The sequence below is a fragment of the Colobus angolensis genome, unplaced genomic scaffold, assembly GCF_000951035.1.
Source record: "Colobus angolensis palliatus isolate OR3802 unplaced genomic scaffold, Cang.pa_1.0 Scaffold10, whole genome shotgun sequence".
In the NCBI taxonomy this organism is placed as follows: domain Eukaryota; kingdom Metazoa; phylum Chordata; class Mammalia; order Primates; family Cercopithecidae; genus Colobus; species Colobus angolensis.
In genome coordinates this window covers 18,376,087-18,388,795 of record NW_012110919.1, presented here as the reverse complement: position 1 = coordinate 18,388,795, position 12,709 = coordinate 18,376,087, and positions in this window count along the sequence as shown.

Sequence of the window (12,709 nt, the reverse complement as noted above, 5' to 3'; positions counted from 1 at the left end):
TTGTGAACCCACCTTCTGGGCTTAAGCTACACCATTATCTAATTCTTTGTTTCTATTTGAGTCTGCAACCCACTGCATCCCCCATACTGCTTCACCACTTTAATTGGATTCAATTAATCTTTTTACTGCTTGGTTGGATGGAGCGTATCTTCATATTCTTGTCTTTGTTTGCTATCTGTACAGTCTTAAAGTCTTACTGATGACATGGTTTGCTTCAAGGGAGTGATGAAGTCTAAGGAACTCTGTGAGACTTCATTCTGTTTAAAGCAGGAATTGGAAAGGCTTCCCCAGGTACAAGGAGATGGTGGTCATCTGTGTGTGATGAGAGAGGAAAGGAGCTGGCCGGGTATGAGTTTATGCTTAGGAGCAGAGACATGATTGTGTTACCAGAAAGGTGTCCCAATCCAGATCCCAAGAGAGGGTTCTTGGCTCTTGCACAAGAAAGAATTCAGTGCAAGTCCGTAAAGTGAAAGCAACTTTATCAAGAAAGTAAAGAAACAAAAGAGTAGCTACTCCATAGACAGAGCAGCGGCATTGGCTGCCCAGCTGCTTATACTTACTGTTAATTCTTGATTATATACGAAACAAGGGTGGATTATTCAAGAGTTTTCTGGGAAATAGGTGGGCAATTCCTAGAACTGAGGGTTCCTCCCCCTTTTAGACCATGTAGAGTAACTTCATGACGTTGCCATGGCATTTGTAAACTGTCATGGTGATGGTGGGAGTCTTTTAGCATGCTGATACATTATAATTAGTGTATAATGAGCAGTGAGGACGACCAGAGGTCACTTTCATCAACATCTTGGTTTTGGTGGGATTTGGCCATCTTCTTAACTGAAACCTGTTTTATCAGCAAGGTCTTTATGACCTGTACCTTGTGCCGACCTCCTATCTCATCCTGTGACTAAGAGTGCCTTAACCTCCTGGGAATGCAGCCCAGTAGGTCTCAGCCTTATTTTACCCAGCCCCTATTTAAGACGGAGTCGTTCTGGTTCAAACACCTCTGACAATAATCATGACCCAAACGTGGATTCCCTGCTCCATAAGTCCTTGCCTCCCCCTGTATCCTCAATTTGCTGTCACCTCTGCCCCTAGTGTGATGGTGGTGGTGCTGGTAAGGGATTTTGGTAGGATCTCATCTCACTGATACGTTAAAAATAACAACAAAAAAGTCTGTTTCTACTTGGGAGGCTCAGGCAGGAGAGTGGTGTGAACCTGGGAGGCGGAGCTTGCAGTGAGCCAAGATCACATCACTGCACTCCAGCCTGGGCAACTCCGTCTCCAAAAAAAAAAAAAAAAAAATGTATTTCTGACACCCTGATATCCCCAGGAGAATCCCTGAATGTAGAATTCATTTCCTAGTACTTCTCTGCAGGCAGGCCTGAGAGCCATTGGTAACCAATGGTAGTGTTTTTCTACCAGAAAATTCATTTCTGAATCACACCCTGTGCGGGCCTCCTTTATCTGACTGCTGTGCCAGAAGCCTTCCCTTCTACCATCCCCCACTTTGCTCCCTACTCCTCAATGGCCTTTCACTTCCTGCTCTCTCTGCTTGCTGGACCTTTACCCTTGTTTCTTGTGCCAGTCCCCCCACCTCTTATCTTTAACCTTCAAGTCTGAGTTTCAGTTCCACTTTGGCTTGGACTAACTCCTTTTTTTTATAACCTCCTGTATTCCCATGATCTTTCTTCTGGGTAGGACCTACATCCAGGTTACAATTGGCTTTCAGTGTTGTCTTCCCCACTGGGCTCCATCCACTAGGGCATGGGCTATGTTTGTGTTTACTGTTAAGAGTCCCAACTCCTAGCACGTGTCTGTCACATAACTGTTCTACAAAAACTGTAACGTAGAATTGAATTGAAATCAGAATTCTAATCTTCAAAATTGAAAAAAGAAATAGCGTATCTTGAAAGTCAGTGTTTGAGAAAACCAAGTTTAATGAAGAGTTAAATGAAGATTTCTGAAGCTTTCAAAATTGATACATATGAACAGGAAACTTTTTATTGAAATCTAACATATGGAAAAGTGTCCAAATCCTCAATGCACAGGTTGATGAATGTTCACAATGTGAGCACTCCCATGTGACCACCCCCAGGTCAGAAGACTCCAGCACCCCAGAAGGCCCCTTTGTGTCCCCTAACAGTGAACACCATGTTTTTTCAACTTTAATTTAAAAAAATAATTTCTAGGCTGAGTGTGGTGGCTCATACCTACAATCCCAGCACTTTGAGAGGCTGAGGTGGGAGGATCACTTGACCCCAGTATCTCAAGACCAGCCCGGGCAACATAGTGAGATCCCATGTCTAAAAAATAAAAAAATTAGGCAGGTGTGGCACACATCTGTGATCCCAGCTACCTGGGGGGCTGACGTGGAAGGATCACTTGAGCCCAGGAGGTTGAGGCTGCAGTGAGCTATGATTTTGCTACTGCACTTCAGCTTGGGCAACAGAGCAAGACCCCACCTCCACCAAAATAATAATAAATAATAATAATAATTTATAATGGTACTTCATTGTTTGTAGATGTTAGTAGTACTGAATATGAATGTGGGATCTTAGACAGGTTAACCTCTCTGGCCTTAGCTGCCTCATCTGGAAAATGGAGATGCTAATAGTAGCTTTCTAATAGGATTGATCCTACAATACACAATAAATGTTAGTGATTGAATCAATCACGGTCAAGCTAGGAAATAGGTACCTTGTTAAGTCTTTCAAAAAAGGAAAAAATAACAAAGAAAACTAGTGTTGGAAGAACAAAGAAGCCCAGCAGTTCAGTGAGACAACCCAGAGATCATCAACAGCAGAAAGTGGCTCCCCTCCCTAGGCCTGGAGGAACAAAAGAAAGAAATGGTCTTGTCTCAGTCAATTGTCTTGACTAGGCAGGAACTGGTACCCCTGAGAGAGGGACTGTCCAGCAGGTAACAGAACTGTGAACCTCAAAAACCTGAGACAGGTCTCAGATCATTTAGAAAGTTTACTTTGCCAAGGTTGAGGACACACGCCTGTGACACAGCCTCTGGAGGTCCTGACATGTGCCCAAGGTGGTAGGGGCACAGCTTGGTTTTATACATTTTAGGGAGACATGAGACATCAAGCGGTATGTGTAAGATATACATTGGTTCAGTCTGGAAAAGTGGGGCAACTCAAAGCAGGGAGGGGGCTTCCAGGTCCTAGGCAGATAAGAGACAAATGGTTGCATTCTTTAGTTTCTGATCAACCTCTCCAAATGAGGCCATCAGATATGCATTTATCTCAGTGAGCAGAGGGGTGACTTTGAATAGAATGGGAGGCAGGTTTGCCCTAAGCAGTTCCCAGCTTGACCTTTCCCTTTTAGTTTAGTGACTTGGGGACCCCAAGATTTATTTTTCTTCCTCAGAACCATAGAGGAATCACAACCACTGCCAGAAATGATGTCACTGAAATAGCGGTGGCACTGAGGGCAGTGGATGGAGGTAAACCCTGATTTCTCTCCTCCTGCCTTCCAGTCTAATGCCAGTGCCTCCTGGGGGCCAAACCTATGTGGAAGCCAGAGGGTGAGGAACCTGTGGAAGGTTGATCAATGTGATTTAGAGCAGGGTAAGTACTCTCGTTGTTATTATTATCCAATTTCAAAGTATATACCTTTCCTTATTCTTGATAAAAAGTGTTTCATTAGCATTAATCCTATATTTATTGATAAATACTAGGATTTCTTTTGGGCTCATGTGGGAAACCAAAATATGCCACCCTAAAATATGCATCTTTGGCATATTCAAGATGGCTGTTCAGCAGGGCTGCAGAGGCAGGAATGGCTCTGGAAAGCTGTCCTTTGTGGGGGAGATTTGCATCTGTGGAGGGTATCTACCTTAGTGATGAAAACAGCAATGTAAAGGTGTTCTCTGAAATCCCCTTATCTGGATCTGGGAAAAATTAACACTCAGGAAAAGGAGGCTAAAAGTCTGACCCTTTTAGAGGTCTGGCACTTTTACAGAAACTTTCCACTAGGTGCCATCTATTCTTTCTGAGGGCTGCAACCTGGGAGGCTTCACCTGCATCCCAAGACAGCTTTTGCTCACTGTGCCTTTCCTTCCCTCACCCTCCCATAACCTGTCATCATGTTCCAAGCCCCTCTTTCCTTATGTCTGGTATAAAAACTGCAGTCATATGGCCTTCTTGGAGTCTCATAATTGCAGGACTCTCATGTCCATGTGCATATTGATAAGTTTGTATGTCCTTCCTCCTATTAATCTGACTATTGTCAGTTTATTTCTTGGACTCAAACATCAAACTTCCCAAAAGGACAGGGAAAATTCCATTGTCCCTATACTGACAGGTGGTGTTCATATAACATTGCTGTGTAACAAGCTACTCCAAAATTGCGTGGCTTAAAACAGCAACAATCACTGATTTGCTCATGAATATGCAATTTGGGCAGGGCTTGGAAGAGGCAGCTTGTCTCTGCACCATATGGTAATTTGACTGGGGGCCAGAGAATCCACCTGCTCACCACTGTATCCCCAGTGCCCAGAACATGGCCTGGAACATAGGAATATATTGCTATAAAAAAATTTTGACTGGTCAAATCAATCTCAGCCTGAAACAAGCCCTACTTCTAGATTTGCAGTCATTTGAGCCAATATACTTTCTTTTAAGTCAGTTTGAGATGCATTTTCTGTAGCTTACAACCCAAAGATTGTTAGCTGATAGGAGGGAGGTGAGGAAGTGAAGGCAGAAGTAAAGAAGAAAGTGTCTCAGAGATGCAAGAAGTGGTGTCCAGATGACCGGAGATTAAGAAGAGCTGTCCCCAGCAATGGAGGAAGAGTAGGAGTCCCAGACACCTCTTGGTGGCAGTGTCCCAAAGAAATGGCAAGGCTCAGAGAGGCAGGGGGTGGACTAGGGAGGCAGCAACATGGCCAGGGTAGGGAGAGATCCCAGCAGCAAGAACAAAACGAACCATGATTCTGTAAGTAACAGACAAAATCAGCAGACAGCCACCCAGATCTGACATGACCATATAGGAGAGTGGCTATCTGTGCAGAAGCCAGTAGGAACAGACGGAGGACCCCCAAATTGTGGGTACTGCATGGGGCCGCATAGTCTGATGACTCTCAGGACACAAGAGGGAAGCTCAAAAAATGAGGTCAGTTTCCTACCAACTTGGCAGAGTAGGGGCATGGCATGAGAAGTTAAGCTGATTTTTAGAAAATAAATTTTCTCAACATTAGGATTTGGAGACTGAGATTCACATCAGTTAAAAAGGAGTGATCACAAGCTTGTTTAAGTTTGCAAAGACTAGAGGAAATGGAGTGTTGGGGGGCAGGTGAAGGGATTGGTGGGGGTTGGATGCTGAATTCTCAGGAGGTCAGGATCCTCTTGAGCCCTGGGTAGGGAAAGTGACTTACAGGTTCTTCTACTACAAAAGATACTTATGTTATGCAAATTAGCTTATAGATTATTGGTTAATACAGAAATGATGTCAGTGAAAGGCAAAAGCTATGATGATTCATATGCAATTTTACCCAGTACATTAACATTTTGTTCCATTAAGCAACAACAGTGAATGGCAAAGCAGATCTACAGAGATGAACACAGCAAGCCACGGAGGAACACCATACTGTGCAGGATACTCATGATTCATCCCATGTTTGTCTCCTGTCTTGATTTAGCCATAGGTGGAGTCCTATTCAACTTTTGTTTATTACATTCTTATCTCCATAAATCAATAGGCTCAATGTGTTCTTATACCCTTTGCATCAAGCTGGCAGCACTTTTAAAAAGTAAAACCTTATGTTTCTTTAATGAGAACTTGTCTTTTTAATTGTGCTGTCATTTTACTAAGATTGTTATTTTTGTGAGTATTGTGGTTAAGTTGTATACATTTTAAGTGGTTTGTTCCAACCAAATGTTTCCATCAGCATTACTGTTTTAATTGTGCATCTTTGCTGAAGTATTGTATAGATTTTTCTGGAATTTCTTGTACTTCTTGCACTAGCCTCCAGGTGGCATCACCAGCACCAGACAACTTCTTGGCTGTCCCGGGACTCGGAGAGGTGTGGGCCAGGGAAGTAGTGGACTGGGCAGTGTCTGTTCTCACAATCAGCATTTATGTGTACCTTGCCTTCTCTAAACTTGCCTGTTGGTCTTGTCCACTAACTATTCTTACTTAAAAATCTAGCTTTGAGAACAGATTGATTGTTCTTTCTTCAAAGACCTCCTACCAATTGTTTTTGTGTGTGCGGCTTTGGTTAATATACGAAGCAACTACTAAATCCACTTCTCTACCCTGACCCCTCTTCGAAGTATTACCATCTCAATACAACAACCCCAAGAGTGACTGGTTTCGTCCCCATTTAATGCCCAAGTACCACGGAGCTGAGCACCATAGAAGCACTTTGATATCTCTGAGTAATGCACAGCATGATTCAGTGTCATCTCTGTATTTTTCTTTCCATTTCTTCCCTGCTTTCTACCAGCAGGCTCTGTTGATATTGCAGTTATGAAAAATACCCCTCCAGGTAACTGTCACTGTTCATTAGATCTTCAATTTATACTTGACAACCTTTTTCTTATATATATCAACTTTACCACATGAACATTTTTAATAAATATATTGCTGCAAGTTGCACAACCATCTACTCCTTTGGAATCCTTTCCTTTTTGTTCTTTTTTTTAAACAAAAAAAAATTGTTTTAAATTTGCCTAGTATAAGTGCTACTTTCTACAGAAGGCCTTCCCAGGTTTTTCATAACCAAGATTATTCTGCCTTCCCCTATCCTCTGATAGCCCTTGGTTTGCACCCATATAAAAGCACCTGAACACCAGTGCAATGGAGGCAGTAGAGTATGCTGGGCAACCCACAGCCTCTGGAGTTGGGAGAGCCTGGTTTTGTGTCCTGCTCTTTTAGCTTCAAGAACAAGCTATGAGAACTTAACTACTCTGGGCCTCAGTTTTCTCATCATAAGATGGCAGTAGTAATATCTATCTCACAGGGGCTAGTGTGAAAATTAAGTAATGTTCTCTAAGGTACTTAGTATTAGGTACCTAATATCATAGTTCTGTGTCTGGCATATAGCAAGGATTCAATTTATCTTAGATATTATTTAGAGTATTTTGGGCATTTAACCATTCACTTAAATAAATATTTATTAAAAATAATTAATTGGCCAGGCGCGGTGGCTCAAGCCTGTAATCCCAGCACTTTGGGAGGCCGAGACGGGTGGATCACGAGGTCAGGAGATCGAGACCATCCTGGCTAACACCGTGAAACCCCGTCTCTACTAAAAAATACAAAAATCTAGCCGGGCGAGGTGGCGGGTGCCTGTAGTCCCAGCTACTCGGGAGGCTGAGGCAGGAGAATGGCATAAACCCGGGAGGCGGAGCTTGCAGTGAGCTGAGATCCGGCCACTGCACTCCAGCCTGGGCGATAGAGCGAGACTCCGTCTCAAAAAAAAAAAAAAAAAATTAATTAATAATAAATATAATAAATATTGTGAATAACCATTTATTCACTTAATATTCACTTACATAAATATCAACAAATATATATACTCTGATGGGGAGAGACACAGGTAACTAAACAAATATATAAGGTAATATCAAGTACTGGTGAGTGCTAAAGAAAAATCAAGGGGATAAAGGGAATAGAGAAGGATGAGGGGTGTAGATGCCTGGACAGGTAAGAAGACCACCCTGAGGAGGCGACACTGGGGCAGACACCTGAGGGCAATGAGGGAGGGAGGCATGAGAATGTCTTGGGAAAGAACATTCCAGGCAGAGGAAGTAACAAGGCCAGAGGGAGCATTGCTGGCCTGCTTGAGGAAGAGCAAGGAGTGAGTAAGGAGAGAGTGGGAAGAGTAGAAGCCAGAGAGATGGATGGGACATGGAGAGGATGTGGAGGCAGGCCAGAGAGCACGGCCAGATAGTTTGTGCAGGTCTTTGGAGTTTCTATAACATTTGGCTGGATTTAGTAGCAACTACTATATTTTTCGGTCTGTAAATCAGAGTCCAAGAGTAACTGCCTTCACTTTTTTTTTTTTTTTTTTTTTTTTTGAGATGGAGTCTCATTCTGTCACCCAGGTTGGAGTGCAGTGGCATGATCTCAGCTCACTGCAATCTCCACCTCCTGGATTCAAGTGATTCTCCTGCCTCAGACTCCCGTGTAGTTGGGACCACAGGAATGCGCCACCACGCCTGGCTAATTTTTGTATTTTTAATAGAGACGGGGTTTTGTCATGTTGGCCAAACTGGTCTCGATCTCCTGACCTCAGGTGATCTACCCGCCTTGGCCTCCCAAAGTGCTGGGATTACAGGTGGAAGCCACTGTGCCTGGCCTGCCTTCATTTTTCTAGAGCTAAACTAGAGTTAAACTAAAGTGTCCGTCTGCTCACTGGCTGAAAACTGGGCTAGTCAATTCTAGGCCTTCTGAGTCATTTCAAAATTTTTTGATCATTTCACATTGAAATTCAACCAATTCTGAAAAACATCTAAGGAGATGCCTCCTGCTTCTCTTCAGGATAGCATCTCTGTTCCCAGATGCTTAAGGAACATTACATCTTCAGAAAGGAAGGGTATTGATCTGGCTGACACTCCTTACCTGTCTACACTGTCATTTGCTAAATGTATGATCCTGTCTGGCCTTCAAATGTTATCTCTCCAGGCTGGCATGTGTTGAGATGCCCATGTCCCCATCTGGTCTTTGGGCACAACCTCTTGTGATACCTTGTACCATGCTGTCCCCTTGGCATAACCCCTTAGTTATCTGGTTTTGTCTTTCAGGTGATTTTTGTGGCCCTCTGAAGATGAGGAGAAATCTAGAAAAGTCCGTCTGTTCTCTTAGCCTGCAGGCTTCTGAGGCCCAGTTGCATCCCATACAGGCTTCTGTGCTGAGCCACAGCAAAGTGGCATGGAATTTCCATGAGACTCAGCCTCCAGATTTCAGATGGGAAGCTGGCACAAATCTCCTCTACCCTCAGATCACCCTAAACTTATCTAGACATCTGGAGCTAATCCTAGATAAGGGAAGATAAGATATTTTGTTCTTACTTTAGTTAAGATAGATAATTTTAATCTTATTTTCCTTGCCCTCATATTCCACCCCAGCCTGGAGGATTTTTATACAGTGTGAGGAGAAGCAGTTGGAAGCAGCAAATCTTTTCTAATTTACATTTGGACCAAGGCTCTTGAATTTAGAACAAAAAATGTTGGACTACCTTTGTCCTCTAGTTCTGCCCCTCTGAGGTGACAAGACTCCCATCCAATGACCTGCATGGGGATGGTCACAGGGACAGAAAAAGATCTGTGGGGAAAAAACATTGGCTAATATTTCACAATATCATATTGCCACATTTGTAACTATTTACACTTTCTGAATGTACCTGGTCAAGAAAAAGGGTAAGAACAAGAGAGAGAACTGTTCACAAGTACATTCTGGTGGACTGGGTCAGTTCATGGACTGTATCAATCAGTGTCCAATCAGGACATAGAAACCACACAGTAAATCAAACAGGAAATATTTAATAAATAGAATGATCAATTATAACAGGTGATTAATTTAAAAAGTATAGGGGTAACTCTAAAGAATACTCAAAAGTACCGAGGGAGAATACCCAACGAAGGACAAACTTGGAAGTGGGAGTGCGGGGAATTCTCTCTAAAGGTGGGATTCAGACCTCATTGGAGAATGTATTGCTGTAGCCCCTGGATAATGAAGAAGTTGGCTGCATTTCCCTGAGCTCAGGCAGGGTCTACATTCACCAGGTAGAGGCCAGAGGGCAGAAAACGTGGATTGGAGTGGCCACAGGAAACACCTTCCCAGAATGCAGGTGGGCTGAGGCCGGGTAGCCAACTGTGGGGATGGCTGCAAGACTTGCTGGATCCACCAGCAGAGATGCCAGTGAAACCTGACAGAAGTGAGTACTACCGCATGCCCCCCTCCAAGGCATCTTTGTCAGTGGCAAAATAAGTACAAGAAAAAGAAAACAGAAAGACCAGAACTAGGAAGAGAAGCCCCTTCCTCCTGTAGTTTCCCTCCAATGCTCTCTACCGAGAATGTTTAGCATTGTGCCAGCGGCAAAGATGAAATCCTTACAGGGTCTGATTCCACTAACAGAGAGGAAGTAACGAAAGATGAATTTGGAGCTGAGAGGCAATAAATTGATAACCAATGTATGGATGAAATGTAGTGTTAAATGTGATCAACTGGGTGTTAGCAGGGCCTCTAGAAGAACAATTGCGAGATGAGTACCAGGCATTGTAGCAAGTAGTAATGATATAACGAATACTCTGCCCTCCTGGAGTTTGCATTTGGGGTTGGAGCAGGCATAGGTTGACTGACAATAAATAAGTAAACAAACAAACAAAAACACAGATCATAATTGGTGCCATGACAAAAGTAAACAGAGAACTATGATAAAGAATAAGAAGGTATCCTTTTTATCCAGGCACAGTTTTCCATGTCTGTAATCCCAGTACTTTGGGAGGTTGAGATGAGAGAAATCACTTGAGTCCAGGAGCTGGAAACTGGCCTGGGCAACACAGGGAGACCTCATCTCTAAAAAATGTTAAAAAATAGCCAGTGCATGGTGGTGGTACCAGCTACTGAGAAGGCTGAGTTAGGAGGATCACTTGAGCCTAGGAGGTTGAGGCTGCATTGAGCCTGAGCTGTGATCACCCCACTCCACTCCATGGCCTGGATGACAGAGACCTTGTCTAAAAAAAAAAAAAAAGAGAGAGAGAGAGAGAGAGTGAGAGAGAGAGACCCTTTTAAGAATAGGTAGATATGGAGGACCTCTCTGAAGTCTTAGCAAAAAATTCTGAATGATCTTGAAATGGTCGAAAAAGATTACTAGGTCTCTTGACCAGTGCACCCTTCAAGTTATTCTCTGCCTATCATTTTAGTTTAGTTTTGTTTTGTTTTGTTTGCTATATTTGAGCTATTTTATAACTCTGTAAATTGGAGATAATTGATAGCAATGCAAATGAATCCTGTCCTTGGACATGCAAATGAATTTTGTCCTGTGAAAGTACAATTGATCTCCATTCCCCTACCCCTCTGTGGAAGAAGTCAGTTTTCCATATATTAAGCCAATTCATTTTAAGATGCATGATGGCCTATCTGTGTAACTGCTCTTTGGATCCTCCTTTTAATCCATTGTAACATCTTATGGGTTCCTTCATTAATTAATGAATTAAGTTAAATTTTTGACATGTTCATTTTATATTCATAAAAGAGTCATAACTTACCTTTAAAAAATAATTACAGTGAGCTATGACCATGCTACTGCACTCTAGCCTGGGCAACAGAATGAGACCCTGTCTCAAAAATAATCACCCTTTAACACATTTGAATTCAATCTCCCAAAGACTCCAGTGTGACGGATACTCAGCCAACATTCACATCATATCAGGATTGAATGAGCTGAACAGACTGTCTACTCCTTGATTATTTGTGTATTAACACATGCCAAAAATCACCTCTGCAAGATGGGGTCAAGAGACAACACAGGCTTTCAATTTAGAGATCTGACATGCTTTTATCAAGAGTGTTCATGAAACCAAGGACACATTGATTTTTCTAACATTGTTGGCAGTTAAAAGAACCTTTAACAGGACTCATATATTTCTGAGCTCACAGCAGGGTCACATTCATAGAATTTTAAAATAGCATAGAAAACTTAGAAATCATGTAGTTCAATTCCCTCATTTTATAGATGAATTAGTCAGGCCAAGAAAGCCTGGGTGACTTGTTCAAGATCATCAACTAATTTAATGGCAAGCTGAGATACAAACTGTTCTCTTCCTCTTAGTCCTGTACTTTCTTACCACCAGGATGTTGGAGCCAACCAGAATTTCAAAAATAATTCCTAACAATGGCCTCCACCTCTTCTTTCCCCCTTCATACATAATATTCACTCTGAGAAGAATGGGAGTGTGTGTGTCAGTGAGGGATGGTATATGTTAAGGAAAGAGTTTTGGATCCAAAAACAGTATTAGTTTTTCAACAGGTTTGACTAGGTATTTGTGTTTCTGAGTTTCTGTTTCTTCAACAGCAAACTGGGCATAGATTCTTATTAAGTAATTATTAAATATTAATAAACTGCATAATTAAGATTACTAGGATTAATAATAATCTATATATAAGCTTGCACATAGTAAGTGCTCAAAAGCCATAGCTAGTATTAAATGGTAACTCCCCTCCCCCAAATCATCTATATGCCATAAAAACCCTTCAGTATTTGAGGCGTGTGCAGTTGACACTACTGACACTTTTATAATAAATTAGCATTTTATGTTTACATGAAAGTTATACACACACCCCCACACAGCTGCCTGTTTAAAAAAAAATCTGTCTTTATTGAATGAACAATCCACAAATGTAAGTCAACTCTATAAATCAATATTCTCTCCACCTCCCACTGTTTCATTTGGATGCTTGAAAACAATTCTTATGTCTTTAGACACAATCTGCTTACTTTCAAATTGCCTAAAAGGAAACATAAAACATTGTATTTTAAAAAGTACAATAATGGGTCCTGAAGAACGAAGCAATCCAAGTGAAGGCACAGCTCTGTATACCAGATCTGCTGCATAGGTGAGGGGAGGCTAAGCGTGGTGATGACCCAAAGCTTATCCTCATCAGTAAAAATGACCAATATTTGCTTAATACTTTACGGTGAACACAGGGTTTCCCTCCCCTTCCCTTCCCTCCCCTCCTTTCCCCTCCCCTCCCCTCT